The 23,375-nt window shown below is 39.3% G+C and overlaps 1 long non-coding RNA gene across 1 annotated transcript in view; it reads left to right on the top strand.

The window, feature by feature from the left end:
- LOC307009105 overlaps window positions 1-23,375 on the top strand; it is a 112,551-nt gene that overhangs the window by 29,554 nt on the left and 59,622 nt on the right. The window contains exon 4 of the long non-coding RNA XR_013799956.1: window positions 373-934. This is a non-coding gene — a long non-coding RNA (uncharacterized lncRNA). The remainder of the gene's footprint in view (window positions 1-372; window positions 935-23,375) is intronic.

The raw sequence follows: 23,375 nt of genomic DNA, 5'->3' as shown, positions 1-23,375 counted from the left end.
AAAGTGTGTGACCGCCAACCCCAGGGGGTTAATGCACGCAAGTGTTTTTTTTGTGGAGAAAGAGTTTCAGGGTGTGCAAAGCTTTCAACAAGCTAATCGTTCCTAAGTAAATATTGCATTTGTGGGTGGCATAAATTTGATATAGACACCAATGCAGAGAAAAAAAGCAAAGAACAAATGCAAAAGCCATGTGTGTATTTGTGTGATATACTCTGAGCTCACAAAACCATGTTGTAAAGATAGCACAGACTTACAAAGGTAAGTGAACCACAAGCAGTTTTCACAATCAGAGATACAGGAAAGAATTCAGTTCAATAGTAAACCAGCACTTGCGTGAATCAACTGGACATTAATTTTGTTTCTTTTCACCAGGTGCAGTCGGTGACTGAAGAATGCAAGAAGGAAACAAGATATCAGAGGAGACAATAGATAAGAAGCAGGTGCTGGAGACAACCGGAGAAATGTAGGGGAACTCGCAAGAGTAGAAAGGATGCAGGCAGGTGAGTCAGTATTCCCAAATGAGGCCAGACGCTGACTGAAAGGTGAGTCCTCTTTCTATTGCGAAGTGAATTTAAGTAATATTGACATTGATGGTTGAATGGATGGAGCGGTGGAGCCTGGTATGCACGTGACATTAACCCCCTACCCCTTCAGTCCGCTCCTGTGGACCTATGCTCCAGAGGCCTACCTCTTCCATGTGGAGCAGGACAGTGTGGATGTGACTTATAGAAGGTGGAAACCAGGGTACATTCTAGAATGTCATTTTGATGTACCAAGGAACATTTGTCTGGTCCATAGCTCTCCCAGTCTAAAAGATACTCAAGAAGATTTCCACGGCATTGGGAATCTAGGCTCCCATTGATGTAGGTGAGACCATCTTCTAGGAGCAGCAGTGGAGGAAGGTTTGCAGCTGGACCAAGCTCTGCAGAAAAGGGTAAGAGAGACGGATGGTAAGGTTTTAATCTAGAGACATGAATTGTGGAATTAATCCGGTACTGAGGAGGGAGCTGAAGCTGGTATGTCACAGGATTTATCTGCCTTTGCATGGTGAAGGGACCAATGTAGCGGGGACTTAGCTGTCTGAGAGCCATTCTTCTGCCTGGGCTGGTATATTGGAGGGTCTAATCTCTGGGCATCATCATTGCTCTTTTTGCATCGCACTGGCTGTTGGAAATGATGGTGAACGAAGTCCTAAACCCTCTCGCTCTCTTTTAACCAGTGGTCAACATCTTGTATATTGGATGGTTCTCCTGACCATGGGAAGAGCGGTGGTTGGAAGCCGAATACGCAATGAAATGGATTGACAGTTAGTAGACAGTTGGCAGAGGGAATTATGTGTTTACTCAGTCTAGGGTAATAATCGACTCCAGGAGTTCTGGCAATGATGACAGAAGTTTCTTAGAAATGTCCCTATAGCTTGAAGTTTCCTTTACCCATTGGTTTGTTGATTATAGCCAGAAGATAAACTGATGGTCGAATTTTTCTGTCCGAGCCTGGCCTGCATCCGACAGAGCAGTAACCGAACCCGACCCGAGCCCGACAGGCATAAAGATATTTATGTCCGAGCCCGACCCGAGACCGACATTTAAAATCCCATTTTCTTCTCTTACTAATGTACGTTTGTTTGTGTGGAAAGCCTGCTTTTATTATGCAACTGTAGGAAGGCATTCGGAAATGTCAACAGATGAGCGCACCAGCGCGCACAGAGCAACAAGCGCACGTTAACACAGGCGCGTATGCACGTGTTTCGTTGTCACGGCTACATAAACAATTTTCCGCACACAGGAAGACAGATGTTGTGGTAATATTTTACATGTATTTTAATCACAAAAACGAACGTTTGCATCAAGTGAAAGCATCAGGCACATTGGCTACCTACATAATAAGCTGTTTTAAATTTAAAATGTTCAATGCCTTATAGAGGTGTGCGATATATCGTTTAGACGATAATATCCAATTTGTTGTCTGGACGATATGCAAAATTGGGATATCGAATATTTCATAATTTGTACAATCCGACCCCCCCAATCATGAAAAGAGCTGAAGGAAGTTAAAGAGAAAACAAATAACACACACTATAACCTTCTAAACTATGATATGTAGCGATTTTAATACTGTATGGGGTTTGTTTGACTGTATTTTATGTTTTTTTTTGTACAAAATCACGATCGTTCCTCAATTGTACGAGAGTAATTGCTGCTACTAATTTGCAATACAACTACGGAGTTCTTACCTGTGTGTTATGACGTTTCTTAGGTTAAAGCAACAATCCAAAAACGTTAAGAGTAAAGCAGATGAACGATTAATGAAATAGCTGATAGAAAAGGCAACATATGCGTTGTTTGCGGAAAACTGAAGTCTGAAGTTAAAACTTTTTTCTTAAATGTCTGTGGCGTCCTCAAGTGGCGATGATGATGAGTCCAAAAGATGGAATACATTTTCCCTAGAGATCCACCGTAATAGCCTCCGAACAGGGCTTCTTTTCACTTCTAGTCAATGGGTAGTCACATTGTTGTTAGTCTACTAATAGAAGTACTGTTTGCAAATAGGGGTGTACACGTATTCGTATTGAACCGTTCGGTACGAGCCTTTCGGTTCGGTACGCATACAAACCGAACGATTCGTTGGACCATTTCCTGCCGACCAAAATAAGCCCTGGCGCGACCACCAAAACGTTGCACAACATCAATGGCAAACCTCTGGGCAAACGTAATAAAAGCGGAACGAAACTGCGCTATTATTTTGAGATCCAGAGAAAACATTTTAATTCGCCACTTAAGTAATAACATCACTGCGAGATCTAGTGAGAAGCATTCACATTTCTCTGTTATTAACGGATCAAACATTGAAACCAAGAGAAACATTTTGCCATGAATGAACTAGTTATAGGCTTTAAGTTCAGAGATCAGCAACATTCACCATGGATTTAATATAGTAACACTAACTGTAACCATGGAAGTTTGGCAGAAATGGTAAAATGCCTTCAGGTAGGCCTAACGTTACATCACACATCTTTTTCCAGCACTTCAAAACTCAAATATTATCATATTTAAATGTTATTTTTAATGTGATGATGACCAAAACATTATTTGTTCATCCTTCAAAGATGACCCCCATGTATAAAACTAAAAGTTCCAAGAAAGTTCCCAAAAAATATATATTTTAATAAATAGGAAATGTATCTCGCATTTCTTTCTTTTTGCTGTATCGAAAACATACATCACTGTATCGTATCGAAACAAACCGTGAATTTTGTGAACCGCCTATTTGCAAAGCACAAAGTTAAGTTATTATGTACATATATTGTACTGAAAAAGCACTGTTCTTGTATTACAATAAATATTTAGTACAGTAACTGGGTTCATGTTTAAATCAATTATGTCTCATATCTTTATGTACTGTACTAGTAATTCTATACAATGATAGGTCAAATGCAGCAAGTCAAAAGACCAACTGGGCCTTCTTTGCCTGTTTGCACACATTTCTTTGAAGGATTGCAAAAATATCGTCTGAATATCGATATCGAGATATTGGAAAAAAATATCGAGATATTCATTTTTGTCAATATCTCCCACCCCTAATGCCTTATCGCGCTGATGTGACCGAGCCCGACCCGAACCCGATCATAATTTCTAAATATCTGTCCGAACCCGGGGGGTCAGGTATCCATCCTCTCTTTCACACACAAGTGATAAATTAAAGGGCCCCCTTTTATAAACAATATCTTCGGGTAAGCCCAATTTTTAAAATAACTGTTCTAACAGAAGTTCTGCTGTTTCCATTGCTATAGAGAGGCATTTAAGAGGTAGCAGTTTGCCTGAAGTAAGGTGTCGAGGTGTTTTTGTGATGACACAGGTCTGGCAACCTTGTATGAACATCATGGTTCATATTAGTCCACCAGAACTGGTCTTGGAAGAGTTAGAGGGTGGAATTGGTCCCCAGTGCCCACATGGACTGCATGAGTTTGAGATGTTGTGAGGACAAAACAAATGTTTGGATTGATTGACGCTGAGGCAGAGTTGGCTCAGGGTTGACGGCATCAGAGGTTCTCATCCAGGGACACAAAGATCTTGGATGAAACGATGGGCTCGAGTTTATCAGGACTTTCAGATGGGGAATGAATACAGGAGAGTTAATCTGCTTTGTTTTTGATCGCTGAAAGATGATATAGAAAAATTTAATTGTGTTAAGTAGAGGGCCCAACGTGCCTGTCTGGTGTTGAGTCTGTTTGCATCTCTGAGGTTTCTGTGGTCAGCCCCATGTAACCAATACCGCCACACCTCCAAAGCGAGCTTGATGACTAACAATGTCTGGTGTGGTTGGAGTAATAGGCATATGGATGGAGACGAGGAGGATTTCCCTGCTGCTGAGAATGAATAGCTTTCACGCCTGTAGTAGATGCCTCGACCTCCACCATGAATTTATTTTGCAGGTCAGAATAGATGAGTGTAGGAGCGGTGCTAAATACTAGTTTCTGGAAGGCGTGGAATGCTTCCATGGTCCAGGACAGAGACTTGGGCTTTACTTTGTGGAGTGTTGTTAGGGGAGATGTCAGGGTACTGTAATAATGGATGCATTTTCCCTCGTCCATCTGGATACCCTCACAGCTGATGTTGTATCCCAGGAACTGGGTGGCACTCTAATGGAATGAATACTTTTCAGCTTTCAGATGGTATTCCCTTAGCTTACTCAACTCTAGTGCAACATGATGGCGATGTTCGACCAGGTCTGGGAGTATACCAGAATATCATTGATGTAAACTCGGACTAATTTGTGGAGGTACTCCCAGAACACCTCATTCATGAATTCTTGGAACACAGAGGATACGTTTACTAGGCTATACGGCATGACCCTATCTATATTCATAGTGGCATTTAGGGGTAACAAAGCCGGTCTTACATTTATCCCCACTCTGGATCCAAATTAGGTTATATGCGCTGCGGAGATCCAGATTGATAAAGAATCAAAGTTTAAAACATCGATGAGAAAATTAAGCGGAACTTTCCTTCTGGTCACGAAAAGAGATTAAAAAAACACCATGAGTGAATTGCGAGAACAATTCTCGTAGACTTGTGTTCTCTCCTCTCAAAGTTTGATGTCAGCAAAGAACAGTACAGTTAAGTTGATGTGCATCTCTCTCTAGTCTGTCTGTCTGTCTGTCTGTCTGCGGAGTGCATCTTTTGGTCTGTCTGTGTCTTGCTTGATAATGTCGGCCACTTCCAGGGCTGTGTTCTGTGACTTTGTGCCTGACAAAAAAAAATTGAGAGTGAAATACAACTATTTATTACGTTTGATAAATGACAAAAGGCAACAGTGTTTGTTTATAAACTGCAGCTCGTAAAAGATAATGCGTTGCGCGTTAACATGCATTCATATGCACAAAATGAAACCAGCACTGCCACTTTCAAGCAACACATCTGTGAGGACCAGTACAATATGGCCGTGATGGCACTCCTCATTATAGGCGCACATACTTTTAAAACAAGACAATGATTATCTAGTCTCCAAGTCAGTTTAGTTACAACTCTGCATTAAAGCAAGATGGAAAGCAATGTATTGACATTGACTATTGATTTATAGGCTATATTGCATTTAAAATGTGAATTGGCTGGACATACTGGTCAATATGGATGCACATCCCTCAGTAAATAATATCCATCAAGTTTAGTGATATGCTTATTCATTCACAGGACGCATTTTTTATATAAAAAATTAAATTTGTACTATTTAAAATGTGAATTCTTGATATTAAGAATGTACTTTTTCTAGTAACAATATCTATTTCTGATATCAGGAATTACATTTTCATTAGTACTAGTTAAAGGAGGGAGGATTGTAGTGACTTTGTGGCAAATGGTTTACATGGCTCGTGGGTCAGGTAGTAGGGCCTTTTAACAGAATTTTGCTTAGGGCCCAAGGGAGGTCAGGATCGGCTCTGGGTAAATGTAACCTTAATGATGGATCGATGTAACCATGGCCTTTTGCACAGGAAATGATAATGAGCTCACCAGGCAGAAGATCTATTGCACCATCCCATAGTGATGAGGAGGTAATTGAGTGGCTCGTTGGGGGCAGAAGACTTCCTGAAAGTGGGAATAGCACAGAGAAATCTCCATAGATAACTGTTTGATGGGACTTTTGATAGATGTAGTACAGAGGTATATTGAAATGTCTGGTTCAGAGTAGAGACCTGCGCGGAAAAATCCGTCCCGCTCCCGCAAAAATATATGTTATTGCTCCCGCCCGCAACAATCAATATTCGTCCCGCTCCCACCCGCAAAAAGTTTTTTTTTTTTTTTTTAAATACATTGCATATTCTGCCTGCTACTCTGTTATTTTTCTGTTACTGTTGAATATAAATTAAAAAAATAAACGGAAAATAAACAAATGTTTCGTTTTATTTGCCTTTAATTCAATGGATGAACATGAACAAGGAACTTAGAACATAGACATACAGTAAAAAAACTAAGAAATGTAAATAAAAAAACTATAATAATTATAGTATAGCCTAATAAATTATATAATAATATTAAACCTGGATTTCTTTCAAGTTCAAACAGAAAAGTAGCCTATAGGGCCTAATCCTGCTTAAGAATGCCTTTTTTGCTTTTAGCAATTCCTTCAAACATTAAACAAAAACTATCCTTATTCCTCAATAACAAAATAGACCAATTTTAAATATTTAGCAAAATAAATAAATAAAAATAAATTGAATTAACTAAAAAAAACTGTACGACTACTTAAGGCGTGTTACTTTGCTTAATCTCGGAAATTGTTGACATCGTCTTTTCCACCACTGGAGGACATCATCTGTGTGCTTCTAATTAATCCAACTTGACCTTTAAATATCTCGCTATTTCGGAATCAAATGACACGTCGCTGTCCATGGTATTATCAGCATCCTCCCATTCCGCAAAGTCTTGAAAAGTCTTTTTTGCTGGGGGCGGTTGTGGGTTTTCCTCTGTGTTATCCTCATCAAATCCCAACTCATCAACTAGCACTTTGACGGCATGGATCACAGCTTGTCTTTCATTATCATCAATCATTTTTAACTGACGCAGTTTGGGAGTGAGGAATGTAGCTATTTTGTAAAGCATATGAATTCCATTTGGTGCCAAACTTTTCTGCGACATTAGTTCGTCCAGACGTTGCAGACAAGTGGATGCAATTTCACTGAGAATGCAGTCAGTCCTGGCTGCCTCACAGTGGTTTCTTAGTTTTACGGACTACGGAAGTACTAAAGACGCACTCAGGGCTGTATTGTCTGACTCCCAAGTCATTGGTTGCGTCTTTGAACGGCTTCAAAAAAGTCACCAGGGTTTTAAGAATATTCTTGTCAATGTACCCTACTATGTCATACTGTTTATTATCCAACAGGATTGTTGCAATGTCATCATACTGTTGAAACACAGAATTTAGCATTTCAAAATTAGAATTAGGGTAAGTGAAGTAAGTGACAAGTTTTTTCACGTCTTTCAGAAGGTGGCCAACTTCGGGTGTTTTGTCCATCACAGCGGACGAGAATGCATGTGAAAGAATGGTGTTGAGTATGTGAGCACTACAGTTCAGTCTTGTGAAGCCACGTAGAGCTGCGACCATGTTCGCTCCTCTGTCAGTGACGAAGACAAGTTTCTTTGCCTGTGAACTATCTATTCCAAATACTCTGAGATTTTGAAAAAAGAAAGCTTGAATGTTGTCGCCAGTGTTTGAAGTGCCTGCATCGAATGGGGTTGCAAAGAGCACCCTTGACACCAAGTCGTAATTTGCCTCTATGTAATGTATTGTGGCTGACAGAAAGGAGGTTTTCCGATAGTTTTCGGTCCAGATGTCAGTAGTCACTGCGCAACCATATTTCGCAATTATATCGGTCATGTCATCGACAACAGCTCTCCTTAGTGTTTGTGCCCTTTCACTCAGATTTCGTGACACTGTCGTTGGATGAGGCGACATTTCCTTCACATCGAACTTTCCAATCTTGGCTGCTTTGTCAACGAGGTACTGCGCTATTTTAATGAAACCCTGGCCAGAGACGGTGTCATAAGGTCTTAGGTCGGCACGAACAAAGTCAACACATTTTTCTGTTGTTACATCTTTTAGTGCATTTGACACTTTCGACTGACTTCAGACCTTCCAGACTTGTGCTGTATGTGAGTATTTTGCTGCATTTGTCACAGCTCGCAAAAGGAAGGTGCTTTCCATCACTGTCGCATACTACTGAAAAACATTGCCAAATATCAGATTTTCCTTTGTTTGGTTTTGTAGTTTTGCATGTTCCTTTCTTTAATAACGAACTAATATCTGTAGCACTAAGCAATCCACCCGAGTCATGCGGTGCAGACATTTTGCCTCTGTGTGTGGTAGGCTTGGCTGTTCCGCGCCTATGAACCACGCGAGAGTTAGTTCCGACCTTGCGCCTGTACATCGTTTTTATTTTAGTTATCCTTGTTGCTTGTACATTAGATAAATAACGGTTTATTTGTTTCTAGTTATTTTATTTTGTTAGATATGTCCACTTTGCGGGAGTCCCGCACATATTTTTTTTTCCCCACAACCCGCACACAATAATATCTTGCCGCCCGCACCCACATTCACCCATCAAATATTGTCCCTCGCCACACTCGGTTGCGCTGGGTCCCGCGGGTCCCACGGTAGTCCCGCGGGAGTGCAGGTCTCTAGTTCAGAGTTCTTGGGAAGTCTAGGAACAGCAAGCTCAGGAAAGCATTGTTCTCTCCACTTCAGAATGTCTCCGGTGGACCAGGAAATGACTGAATGGTGAATGAGCAAACTACGCCCAAGGATCACATCTGTGTTGGAGCTCTCCAGAACCAAAAGCACAATATTCTCTGTGTGTAACAGTCCAACTCGAATTAAGGGTTGACCAGTTAATGTGTGGATCTTGAACGAAGAGTCACAGGTTGAGTTTGTGGCTGACCACCCCAGAGATGAATTTGCAGACTGTAAATTTGCACAATCGGATACTCTAGTAAGAATTTAGTTCAATAGTAAAGCTGAGGGATGCCAGGAGGAGACAAGACAACAGAGAAGACACAACTAGTAATGAGCAGACACTGGAGACAACCAGAGAAACATACAGGAACTTGCTGGAGTAGAAAGGATGCGAGCAGGTGAGTCTGTATTCCAAAACAAGGCCAGACACTGACTGAAAGGTGAGTCCTCTTTTTATTGTTGAGTGATATGGAGTAATAATGACTGACAGGTGTAGTTGATTAGTAGACTGGAGAGTTTGATGGTTGTATGGATGGAACGCTAGAGCCTGGTGTGCATGTTGCACATGGTATTCTGTTGATTGCAGTGATGAAATGCAGCATGGATTTGTGGGAACCGTTGATGTTTTTAACTCAGTGATACAAAATAAAGCTTAATTGTCTGTTGTTTTCCCTCTTCCCCTCTCCACTCCACATTATACCACTCCCAATTTTCTTTGCATTATCTAAAATTGTAGTGAGAACTATCCGGTGCTGAAATATGTTTTTTAATGACCCTTTAAGAGAGAACTAGTCATTCAGAAAAATCACAGACTTTTCGATTATAGAATCTGGTAGTTCTGCACGTAACTTGTTTAAGCTTCATGCATAGGTCTGAGATGTTCTGATTATGATCCCCTACAAATGTGGCCTTTAATCATACAATTTCCTCAATTTTAGCCCAATTAAATTGCTCTTTAGCAGTTGAACGAGGGAGTTTTGCTCTGTCTTTCACATGCTAATCTTCTCCATTCATGGTCACTCTGAGATTATTTGTTGGCTAATAAATCCCCTTGTTTGCCTCCTGCATGTATAATTGATATTGTCACAAGGCTCTTTGAGCAGTTGAGAGCTAAAATGTTCAATGCTCTTCTTCTACTAAGATCCAACAGAGCTCAGAAAGCAATCAATTGTTGACAAATGTGTCATTCAGCAAGCACTCATAATATTGGAGTGTTTTTGATATTGTACTAAAGGATGCACCGTATAACAGCACTTGAGTTGAATAAAACAGATGCTGTTGGTGAAGAGAGAGTCTATAAGGTGGTGAAAGGGAGTTTTGACCCATCTAGACTAATTGTGACACTTTTGCTTCACATTGAAATGGTATGAATAGATTGTGTAATTAGTTTTGATCTGGATACTTAGCTTGAACTGTAAAGCTTGTCTTGTCATTTTAAGTTTCTTTCACACTGAAATTACTTAAAGACATTGAGGTGCGGTTGAATGCTGACTCATGTCATAAGCAGTTGGTGCATTATATTTTTGGTCTTTGCATTTAGTGGAAGCAAGAAAGAGTGTCTAAACTATTTGCATTTCAGCAAGCAAAAGGATAGTATACCTCTATACTGTATCTTTTTTTATCTAATTGCCTGCAATTAATTTTTTTTTCTTCAACCTCATAAATTAGTGCAATGAATTTGAATTAAATGGTAAATGGACGCTTTCACAGACCCAATGGCCACCAAAGCGCTTTACATGTTGCCTCACATTCACCCATTCATACACCGGTGACGGTGTCATCCATGCAAGGCACCATGCTGCTCGTCAGGAGCAGCTGGGGTTAGGTGTCTTGCTCATGGACACATCGACACTTGGTCAGGTGGAACCGGGGATAGAACCACCAACCTTCCGGTTTGTAGACAACCTATTAAGCATGTATGGAAAATACTTGTCCTCCTAATAATTGTCCTTCCTTTTGTATCTCCGCAATTCTTTTGTGGTTTGTTATATTCCCCTCTCTGACACTGCTCGCTGTCTCTCAGATACAGTACGTGAGGTAATTGATATGCTTTAACGGAGGTCAAAATTTGCATGTGAATTAACAGCAGTAAATTAAATTGATATTCCAGGCACATCACAAGCCATTCCTTTAGACCTTTGTTGTGGTGCCTGGCAGATCCAGGGTGTAACCGTGAAGCAGTCACAAACATCTGTCTGCTCAATAATTTGATAAACCGCTCATAGAAATAGTCTTCAAATTATTCCCACTGAAGGCTATGTTTTGTCTCCAGTGTGAAAGCTGGAACATAGAGCTCAACTGAATGCAACATGTTTTTCCTTTCTTTTAAAAAATGTATTTCCTCTTTATTCTGCTGGCAGTTTTGGTTGTAATGGCTGTATCTCATGTTCATGCCACAATTGGTGTGATTTTAAGCAGTATCCAAGGATTAATTTAACTAAGGATGACAATAATTAGAGACCAGAATTGTATTTAAAATGTCAAAACATTTAAAGAGAGGAAACATAGTAAGTTGCAGATATCGGACCATGTTTTTTTTTAGGTACAATATGAGCGACATATTCAGACAAGTTCACAATAGATATTTTCGTTCTAAAAAGAATAAATTGTCTCCATACAGCTTAAGAGTCCCACAGCAATTGCAAAAGAGGTGAATTCATTTTTATTCCGAATGTATTCTGCTTCAGAGTATAAAAGCTTTCAAGTTCTCTGTGTTAATTCAATAGTCACTTGATTTATTTTAATGGCCTTATAGCATGAGGAAGGTGAATTTGACTAAGCTTTTATAATCGTTCCAACAACTGGACACTTATGTTAATTGATGACCTTTTTTTGTTGTTTTATTTCGTATTTGACCAGACTAGCTTACTGATCTGTGGTGAGAAACTGGATGAGTTATATGGAATTGGAACTGAGCTAATTTTTAAACATATCATATAATATAATTAAATAATTTTCTAATTGAAACAGATTTTTATTACAAGAAACTACACATTGTCATTAGGGGTGTGAATCTTTATGCACTTTGGGATTTCAGTGACGAGACCGTGACGATCGATCATAAAAACTATGATTGCCCTGACTTAAAAAATATATATACAGTATTTCTCTTTTTTTCTGATTGGTTATTGCGGCATTTAAGGCGGTTCCTGAGGTCTGATTTGTTAGCGTTAGACAGCACGCCTTCCAGACTGGCAAAATAAAGTGAAACTGGATTTGAAAGCGTGCTCTGCAGTAATGCCTGGAATCACTTTTGATCATGAAATGCAGTTTAGTGCAAGATGTGCAGCGCCAATCTATCATATACATAACATTATAAAGAGAACACGATTGTAATAGAATGTTGTAAATTCTCTGTGCTTTAGTTTTCCAGCGCGCTGTTAAAGGAAGAGCGTGTTCACAAGTTACACATCAGAGTAGCACGGTCAAGTTCATGTGCGCATTCACGTCCTTTTGTGCAGATGTAGGTTGCATGATTACTTTTATGTTGTCTATATCTGATTAATCTAAAATATAAGACACGTTTGGTTGAGTTTAATAACCAGCTAGCAAAACGCTGCAGTTTACCGACCGTTCGTTCACTCTTCAGTTTCAGCTCAATTGCAATTTGATAACATTGATGCATCATAATCTTGCAGTGTATTTTTTTCTAGTCATACGTTGATGTTGTCATAGACATATTTTCATGTCATATTTATATTGGTCAACATTCATTTTCAAGACGCAGACACCCCGCCCCTCGCACATGCCCCGCCCCTTGATTACCCGAGTACCCGTTTTTTGTTTGAGACCTGTCAATGAACGAAATGAGGAATTGACAAAAATGCCCATCCCTATTATCGATGCATCTTTATGCATCTATTTCTTTCCATACAGGATTTCTTTTTTCGCACTAGGGGTGGGATACTTTAGGCACCTCACAATTTTTTCTCATTGATTAGTTTTCCGACTTTAAATCTTTAATTTATTTGTACATTTTGTTTAATTACTTACGTAATTAAGAACTTTCTAAAATAATTAAAAATGAAATGAAAACAATTGTATATCAAGAATTTTCAGCTAACTCTTTATGGCTTCAAGACACACAAGCAAATAGTAAAGAATAAAGAGAAATAAAGAAACATTACAAGCAATAAACAAAGAGTGCTTTTAGTATCTGAACGTTTTGCAGCCGAGAGCAGTGAGTGATTTTTCTCTTTCTCAGCTTAACTTCTAATTGACTATTACTGAAGACATCATAGGCAGCAGGGGATCTAATAGACCACATTTACACGAATGTACAGCTCTATTTTGACATCAGATATCCGTCCTGTCTGTCCAGTGCAGGGGTGTCATTTTCTGCTCCTGGAGGGTCACTGGGCCTTTCTCAATCTGTGTTCTTGTCTGTGCTTGTGTTCTTGTGAAACATCATCTTTTGTGGCCCAAGTACTGTCCCAATACACAAGTTTGCATTTTGGCAAGAACGGTTAAAAATCCCGGAGGTGTTCTTGACACGTCCATTTTACCAAGGATGCATCGGTTGGTAACTTGTGTGATCTTGACGGCAGAACTATCCCAGCATTCATTTCGGATTTCGAGGAAGGAGAGGCAGGTCAATACAGAAAGTCCTTTTTCTACAATTCCGTACGCTATTTTATCACCAAATTCACTTCTGAGAACATTTGATGCGAGAAATCAACTGTGTAGATTTCAAATATTGCCATTTTTACGAAAATTTATGCCGAATCGAAAATGTGCTCAAACATTTTCGTTAGTGAGAATCTCCATAAGCGCCTGCGGTTGTTAAGTTAGCTAGCGAGCCAACCGACCAGTCTGCTCACAGACTCGTTTTACCCAGCCCGATCTCATCCCAAGGCGTCATATACTGACGCTTTTGACATATCGTCTACATCCAACGCACATGGCACCCTTTAGCGTCAATATGAGACGCAGATAGATATGGGCCAGAAGGCGCCTCCTAGCGGTCTAACCCTAACTCTACCCCAGACGTAAACCCAACCATAACCGAACAAAGCTCGGTGTGTGTCATATTGACGCTAAAGGGTGCCATGTGCGTTGGATGTAGATGAAATGTCAGTATATGACGCCCTAGGATGAGAATGCGTTGGTTTTACCCCACAGTCAAGAGACCATTGCCTTTTACCGGCGTTTTTTTTCCCGCCGTTGGCTAGTGATGTACACAAACAAACAACAGAAGCAGAATGAAAGGAGACACGCGTTGCTTTATTGTTATGAATATACATTACATTGTAGTGTACAGTTGTTGAGTAATTGAGCTGAGGGTAGGCTTGAGCGATAAAGCCTGGCTGTTATCGTCAATAATTCTTGTTATGTTTGGGTACTGCAGACGGCATCTGTGTATACCCCCGGTATTATTGCGCAATACCAGCAAGAACACATTGTCTCAAACTGTCAGCAGCATTCTGTTTGCTCGGCACCTTGTGAGTTCATTCTTCCAAGAACATCTAGCAAGAGCGTTCTCCCCAAGAACACAAGTCCGTTCTTTGCATTCTTGGTTTTGAGTAACACCCACTGTCCTGCAGAGTTCAGCTCCAACCCCAATTAAACACACCTAAACCAGCTAATCAAGACACCTCAAGGCAGGTGTGTTGAGGCAAGTTGGAGCTAAACTCTGTTGGAAACTGGCCCTCCAGGACCAAGTTTGGACACCCCTTGTCTAATCCCTTAAAGGCTATGTTGCAGGTTAGAGTACCCAGTGAGCCAATGTATAGAAAAATAATGTAGGAACTATATTTAAATATGAACATATACTTATAAAACGCTATTTAGGCTTCTGGAGTCGTTTTTGTGAGAAAATTTTACTTCCGCGTTTGAAAACCGCCAAACCGGAAGTGACGTAACATGAGGCAGAGCGGTCAAAGTAAACAATAGGAAAGCAATGACAGATCGGACGCTGAGGAAATTGTAGCCTAAATGTTTACTCGTATGATGGACCTCAGCCATATAATTATGTGCCTCATATGAAGCCAAGAGAGTAGACAGGCCAGGATTACACAAAACAACGGTCAGAGAAGACACATTGAGCTGTGGTGTGAGGAGAACGGGGCAGGAGTCGGGTCTCGATGAGAGAACAGTGTTACTAGCTTATAGATGTATTCACGTTAGCCGACGATATGTATAACACTATGCTCAGATCACAATATTGTACAGTTTATCATCATGTATCAGGCAAAAGTAAAGCTATTATTTAGACCCTTACCTGCATGTGTTGTGTATGTCAGCCATTAGGAGACAGTTTCAAGAGGAAGAGGGACTTTATAAAGGCTTTGAATGGCCCCATTTGGTGACAATGAATACAAAAATAATCACAATCACAACTGTCTTACTGTATAAAAACTTTATATGTAGAAACAGCCAACACAAACATTACAATTCGGAGTACAGATTGGAAATGAACTTAATATATTATATTTATAATAAGTGTCGGCTGCAGACTAATAACAAACACATAAATGCATTACATTACAAGTTTATGTAGGATATGTTAATTAAATTAAGACAAGGCACATTAAGACAGGTAGGCTACATGTAGCCTATGCATTTTGTAAAACAGAAGTACAATAAGTGATCTCTGACGGATCCGTGACGCCAGTGTGCACATATCGCCGTCATCATATAACTCCATGTCGCCGAGATTAAATAAACACAAGATTTTGACGCGTATCCGAGAGTGGAGCGGAGTGTGAGCGCGCACTGCATGCACGGACGCGCGGGCGCGAACACTTATCAACAGTGATTATGTAATCCGTATGAAAGGTGCATTTCTCTCTAAAAGCGCACCCGCTTCCAGCGAAGATGGAGATGTTTTTAACCGACACTGATTTAGAAAACAATAGTTTATTAATAATAATAAACAATTAAAATGCCTTGTTATTTTTTCAGACACATTTATTATCATTAGCCTATAAATCACCTTTCTGTAGGCTGTGGTTCCAGAGACATATGGCTCTTCTCATTCAGCAGTGCGGGAATAATATCATTTCCAGGTTCTAATTTTGTCTCAGAAAAATAAATCAACAACAACAAAATCCATATTAATTTGTGAATATTTTAAATGTTTAATTAAGGGGCAAAAATTCGTCAATATTAATTTTTTTGCATTTGGTGTAGCCTAGCCTACAGTTCAAATTAAAATTTTGCCTTTTAAAAATACAACAACCGTTTTTGTTTTGTAATTACGGGTTAAAAATATTTTTGTTCTCTCTGTTTTGTCATTTAGTAAACTTTATAGATTTCAACCATATTATTCCTTCTTGAGTCTTTTTAACAAGAATTTAGATTAATGTATGAATTGAATAGTGATTGTGTGACCTATGATGAGGGAACAACCAGTGATACCCTTGGTAGTAGGCTACCATCAAATGATGCCTATATATACTACACCGGTAGGCAGTGGCCCACCTTACCGGGTGACCACGTAGTGGTTCACCAGAATTTATAGTTTACCCACCTCTTTTTTTACCACTACGATGATTAATTGAAATACAATAACCAACACCGAAAACACACTGAATCACGACCGCTCCAACTGAATACCAACCTACTCTGCACTGAACGAACGCACAACGCAGAGCCCGGCGGCAAACGACTACCTCATGTGACGTAATATGACGCGATGGTGGAAAAAAAACGGTTTTTCAACACGGTCAAGGAAACGGTCACGTTTTCTACTAAATTTGTGTCTTGCAAAACGATTTTAAATCCTGCATTTACTTTTCATATGGTATTTTCATACAAGGTTATATATTAATTTAGAAGAAAAAAAAAACCTGCAAGATGGCCTTTAAAGGTGCCATGTGTAAAAATTGAGGTAAAAATATCCAAAAAATGAGCTACACTCATCAAAAGTATGAGAAGAAATAAGGGCGATGATATCATTAAAAAAATGTCAAGTTATAGTGCTGCAGAGATATCAACCTTAATTAGCATTAGCATTACTAGCCACGGCCCGACAGGTGTCGTAATACCAGTTTCGGCCATGGGAGGAGGTATGCGGGCAACATAACCACCATCCAACCTGCAATACACGAATAACTCGCACAGCTTGTGGGCATACTTGAACCTGATGTCAATCGTGTGGAAAGTACAGCCCACTACTTCATTTCAATTCTGGGAAGAGAGCGGAAGGATGGCTGAAGCCCTTGGCAAGAGACCCCTACCACCACCACCCGCTGCAGGGGAAAAAACGCGCTCTGAAGCACAAATCAAATCAGATAAGAAAAGGACCGCTCGTCACGGTCCGGGCTCGAAAGCGCGGGGGACGGCGAGCGAACTGCAGCGCATAGCCCTGTTTTACAACGTTCAACACCCATTCTGACACACCCGGGATCGCTTCCCATGCTTTTGCACGCATAGGGGCAGAATGGTCTCCGTGTTCTGACCGCCGCACTGCGTGGGTTCGAGAAACTAAAACGGAGGTATCAACGCGGCGCGCGCCCTCATTGTCTGAATATTGCTGCTCGCTGACGACAGCAGCCGGCTGTTTCACATTCAATGACTCGGTCGCTAAGGACGGAGAACAATTTGTGGCGCGAACAGGTCATTTGTAGCCTACTGTATCTTTCAACAGTGTTCATGTTTTTTTACTATAGTAGAGATGATCGTTTCACGTGCGCTGTCTGATGTTGACCAATGATGTTGACAGAATGCTGTCTGTCAAATTAATTTAATTCAAACAATGTGTATATACAACTCAAAATGTAATATCAACAAAACGAATATGAACATATTCACTGGCAGTGTTGTGGGTAACGCGTTATAAAGTAACGCGTTAGAGTACTCTAATTACCTTTTTCGTGAAATGTGTAACTTAACGCGTTAGTTTTGTGCGTTAAGTAATCAGTAACTTCGTTATTTTTTTTTAAAAGTAATCCGTTATTTTAAGGAAAGGAAAATCCCGAATAAAAAAATTTCCCCAGGATCAAGACAGTGTTTCTGCGCTTCAATACCCCACCACCCTCCAGCTTCATTAAGGCACACGCGCGCAGTCTCTTGCTCTCTCTCTCTCCCGCTCTGCCATGCACGCGCTGCGCGGTTTGGAGCACAGTCTCTGTCTCGCGGGCGCGCTCGCTCTAGATTCCGGGAGATTTTAACTAATTTGCGGGCATCAGTGAGCCGCTATCAATATGCGGGAGACTCCCGGAACTTCCGATAGACTTGGGATGTTTGCATTTCTATACTGAAATAATATCGCCATTATAATTATTGATTTTTTTATTGAAATAATAGCCCATCCGCGCATCTCTACTACCCGGGCTGGGAAGGTGTGAATTTTGATTAATATGTTCTGTGATAATAAATAAATAAAACGCTATGTGGAATAGCCTATGACTGTCTTTCCTGTTATTGTTATCCTGCAGTGTTAATTTAGTCGGATGACTGACGTTATTCATTGCCAGGAGTCACGACTTCTAGGTTCATTTAAAGGGGGCCGTGTCTGTCAATTAAGCTGCAGCATGTGTGAGGCGCTGCAAACGGCTTTTAATTTTTGGTAACGCATGAGTACTCTAACGCGTTACTTTTATGAATAGATAACGCAGTAACGTAACTGATTACTTTTAATTGATGGTAACGTTGTAACCTAATTAACTACTTTCCAAAGTAACTATACCCAACACTGTTCACTGGTAAAGGTGAAGGGGGGTAGCTTGAAGATGTCATGTTTCAAAATCACTTGACATCACCCAAAGTTCCTCTGGAGGCAAAACGTCCTCTATTAGGCTTCGGCTATGGCTCTAGCGTTGTTGTGAAAGTAGGGGCGGAGCATAGAGACTATGCCGTTTCTCGTCTGTTACTCTAGAGTAGACCAATGCACTTTATGGAGGTATACTGCCCCCATCTGGTATGGAATGTGGAGTATGACTTGATTTTTTTGCCAGACAATACACATGGCACCTTTTAAATGGGAACTGAAACGAAATAGGAAGTAAAGGTGATATAACATGTGTTATCCTTGTTATTTGTGGTAGAACTCTTAAAACTGCTGACGTAGTTACAAGGGGGGAAAATAGTGATAGTAGTGTTGTTTTGTTACTAGGGTACAACCATCTTGAACTTCAATGGTCCGTGACGTCACTGGCATGGTAGGCTAGCTTTACAGCTCCAGCAAAATGGCATCTCAAGAGCATGTTCAAGAATTGTGATCTGTCCAACAAGCGAATATAACACCTCCGATGCCATCTAGGACCGAATAACCTGTTTGCAAAATGACTGTGGCATAAATGTGACCACGTAAACAAGTTCCACTCAACCCTTAGTTGTTATTGTGATGTTCACCTTCACCGTAGATCACCTTGCTAAATTAATCCGACATCGAGGATGCTATATTTGCAATATTCATCGACGACACCTGTAAGATACTTGTTAGTGTGATTTCAGCCGTTTTCAAACTGTGTATGAGAGACGCGGCTGCGCTCCTTGCCATCCTTGCTCCTTGTTGGCGAGCGCAAACGCCTAAACGCAAGGCACAGCCAGCCAGCTGTCACAGCGCGTGCACTAAACTAAATTATCTTTATCCTTTTATTGCATTTAAAGTGTCAAAAACACAAGATTTACATAAACAGTCGGTTTTGTCTTAAGTTAATGTAAACATCTGTAAGAAATCGCGTATGTGTATCAGTATATTCTATCCCTGCATTACTGTAGTTCTTAAAGTGACAGCAGTCTATATAAGAATCAGTATACGTTTTATTCATACAGTGAATGAAACGCAGTTTTATATGCGGTTTTATTATTTCATTTGATGATTCAATTTCTTACTTAAATGCTGTTTTTAGTGTTAACTTGTACAGTTCCCTGTCCATACTGTTAAAATCAGTCAGTTCAGTCAGAGTAGCAGTAGAGTAGCCTGACATAACGTTAGTAGCCCACAGTGGTGCCATGGCAGTGACGTAATCGAACACGGCTGCGCTCTGATAACAACAAATGTAAATTTCAGTATTAGGAAACACTTCATATATGTTTTGTTTTTAATATTGTTTTTGAATTCATTTGTTTACAATTTTAATAACCAACATGTTATCGAATTATATTTTTGTGTATTGAATATATAGATCTAATGCATTCCATACAGCATAAATGATTCCTTCATATACAGTAGCATTTTGAGGGGAAAATGCTTAAAATACCTGCGAATGAGACCCCACATTGTAAGCGTAACATCAATTTATCCTGTTCAATGAAGTCTGCGGTTGCCCTTGCAATTTGCTCCAATCTTTTCGAAATTTATAATAGATTATTTTATGAAAGGGTAGAGGATTTTGTGTGTGTGTGGAATTGGAAGCAAGCAGAATACAGCTGTTTCTAAAGTGCACACAGTTCCATCACAGTTAAAAACAAGACTAAGAAGTGATTCAGAAATTTTCAGAATCAATTTCGAATCGGTGAAAAGACAATCGCGATGCAACTGAGAATTGATTTTTTTTCTTCCAGCCTTAATTGTTATATGAATGACCAGTCAGAAATGACATTGATTTAAGTATTACAAACCACTGTTCTGGCGGATTCAGTTAGATGTTTTAGTGAAGGATTTGTCTCATCAGAAGAACTACTCATGTACGGTAGTCACTTGCCTATGAAGCAGACTACACTGATCGTGCTGTACGTTCTTTGTGTGCAGCCCATGAGGACAACTATATTGTGCCATTGTGGAACATAGTTTTTATAAAAGAAAAAATCTTTTATTTCATTTGATTCAAAGCGCAAACTCACATTCACTTATTGGGTAAAATGTGATGCTGATGATTAGGGATGGGCGATATGGACTTAAAAGTATATCACAATATGTCCTGGTATTTATTGCGATAACGATATATCAATGAAGATATAAATAAAGCCACTGTTTTGGGCTACAAGTGACAGCTGCATGCATATTTGAAAGCCTCAGAATCACAAACATTGATCTAAAGTAAAACGTATACCCATCAAAAAAATTACATTAAAGAATAAAAAAACTGTAAAAATTCAAACACCAGCCCTTACAGAAAAGGAAAGGTTGCAAATATACATTTCTTCTGTAAAAGTGCAGATAATGTTTAAATAGTGCAACTATACTGAAAAACATCACTCAATAATAATTCAAATCAATTACAAGTTTGAAATGTAAAAACAGATTCTGTATTTATTCATACTCTCATGGTGCAAACAGTTGCAAAAATAGTGCAAACAGCTAAAGTAACAATCCCTACCATGTCTTCAGATAGGTTACAAAATTGGTTGATAGGTTACAGTGTGCAAATAATCAAGCATTACAGGTGAAACTCGGAAAATTAGAATATCGTGCAAAAGTTAATTTATTTTAGTATATTAATTTAAAAGGTGAAACTAATATATTATATAGACTGATTACATACTAAGTGAGATATTACAAGCCTTTATTTGTCATAATTTTGATGATTATGGCTTACAGCTTATGAAAACCCCAAGTTCAAAATCTCAGAAAATTAGAATATTACATGAAATCAATTTTTAAAAAAAGGATTTAAATACAGAAATATCGGCCCTCTGAAAAGTATAATCATGCATATGTACTCAGAACTTGGTTTTGGCACCTTTTGCATGAATTACTGCCTCAATGAGGCAAAATAAATGAACTTTTGCACGATATTCAAATTTTTCGAGTTTCACCTGTATTTAATATATAACTATATAACATTGATTCGTTTTATGTACATTTGCTCACCTGTCTAATAAAGTAACTTACATGTAAGAGCTCTGTCAAGTCGAAGTTTGTCAAGGACGTGGAGCTCTCGGCATCTCGAAAACGCAACGCTGATATTGATCCTCATTTTAGTTCTCCTTTTTTCCCAAAGTCTGTTTGCCATGGTCCATAATGTTTGAACGAAACAACAACAGTGTGCAGCTAGACGTTACGCACTACCCAGTTGTCCACGTCTGTCGCCATGGTTACTATGGCAGTACTACGAGCGGAAACCAGGGGTAACGCCGGTATTACGTCATTGACAGGCGACAGTGAACATTGTTCAGGAACCAATTATTTAAAATTGTAATTTCTCTGAAATTAAAAATCTTTGGGAACTTTTGGGATATTGTAAGTACACAACTGCAGGAAACATATCACACTACAAGTGCTTTTTGGATATTTTATTACAAAATTCTTACATATTGTACCTTTAACTTAATATTTTTACAGAAAAATACAACAAATAATATTGTTTACATGTAGCAGGTAAATTCTGTGTTCTCTCTCTTTGAGTGTGTGAGAAACACTGAGCGCTCTCAGCAAAGCGACACGAGGCGGGCGCCTCACACTAGTGTTCACTGTGCGTCAAATACACTGCGTTAATTTTTAATGAACTGAAATGGTGCGCTTTATGGACCGCTTGACAGAGAGCGAAACGCTCAGTCAGTGTTCGGCGAGTGAAAATATATCTGTGTGTACCAGTTCCAGATTGTAGAGCGATAAACTCGTTTAGTGATAAACTCCGTCTCAGCTTCAGTTGTTTTCGCTCTGCACGATGAGCATGTGACGTGAAGCAGCGAATGCATCCCAAACAGAACTACGTCATCAACTAGGCTTTATTTGTAATTAATAATTAATCATTCTTATCGTGAGGAGAATTTTTTACCGGTATATCGTAAATGATAATTTATCTACTGATGATTCACTCTGCAGTTAAAAAGAGGTACAGGAAACACTGATGCATAGAAGTGGTTATTGATGCATTGAATAAACACTGATGCATAGAAGTTATCAGTGAATGTCTGCATGACAGTGTTCTCAAACATGCAATAATTTGTGTCTGCACATTTATGAGTGTGCAGGAGAGACAGAAGCAATTAATGAAGTGCTGTGAAGTGGATAAAAAGGTTCAAAACCCTCTTTCAAAAAATGTGCTAGAAATGTTAATAAAGTACAATGGAGTGTGGCTTGATGAGAAGCTTTTCTTTAAAGCCTAAGATATAGAAAGAATTGGACACAGCCTGTCTCCCAAACAAATGTCAAGACTCCATGTCATCCATGCCATTGACAGTAATTTTCATGCTTTAGGAGCAGGATTAAAAGTTGACGTGGAATAGAACAGCTCTCACACATTTTTAATAGAGTGGTATAAAGCTAATTCAAAAACAAAGGCCTCTGCTGTATGGGATCTCATCATGACTAATTACGAGGGATAATTTGAAATGCCTTTGGAAAACGAAGCCCTAGTAAATGTAAAGCAGTTTAATTAGGCCAAATTGATCATAATCAAGAGGACTGCTAAAAGCATACACTGTCACAATGAGGTAACCTGCACAGAATCTGCAAAACTAACACATAGGTGTTAAAGCTGTCCATTATTTTAGAAATGGAGTAAATCACATTTTTAAGGCATAGCTTTTTGGATGTCAGACATACTTTTTTTTTATTTTCCTTTTAACATTTATAAGAGTTAAATCAACTGGGAGTTTTATAATAGACAATTACAGCCCTTAAAATTTATTTTGTACATGTTTTTGCCTATTAATGTCTTCCTCATTCAGTGATTGGTTGTATTCTATCTCTAACATATTTGTGGAAGCCTATAAATAATTTAACAAAACCTCACAAATATGTAGCACTGTATATAATGGACAATGCAAACATTTGTGTAGTTAAATATGGGTCACATTCAGCGCTTGACATTTTT

The sequence above is a fragment of the Phoxinus phoxinus genome (genome assembly GCF_949152265.1).
Source record: "Phoxinus phoxinus genome assembly, chromosome: 13".
In the NCBI taxonomy this organism is placed as follows: domain Eukaryota; kingdom Metazoa; phylum Chordata; class Actinopteri; order Cypriniformes; family Leuciscidae; genus Phoxinus; species Phoxinus phoxinus.
The sequence above is the reverse complement of the archived record's forward strand: the minus strand, read 5'-3'. Positions and strand labels throughout refer to the sequence as shown.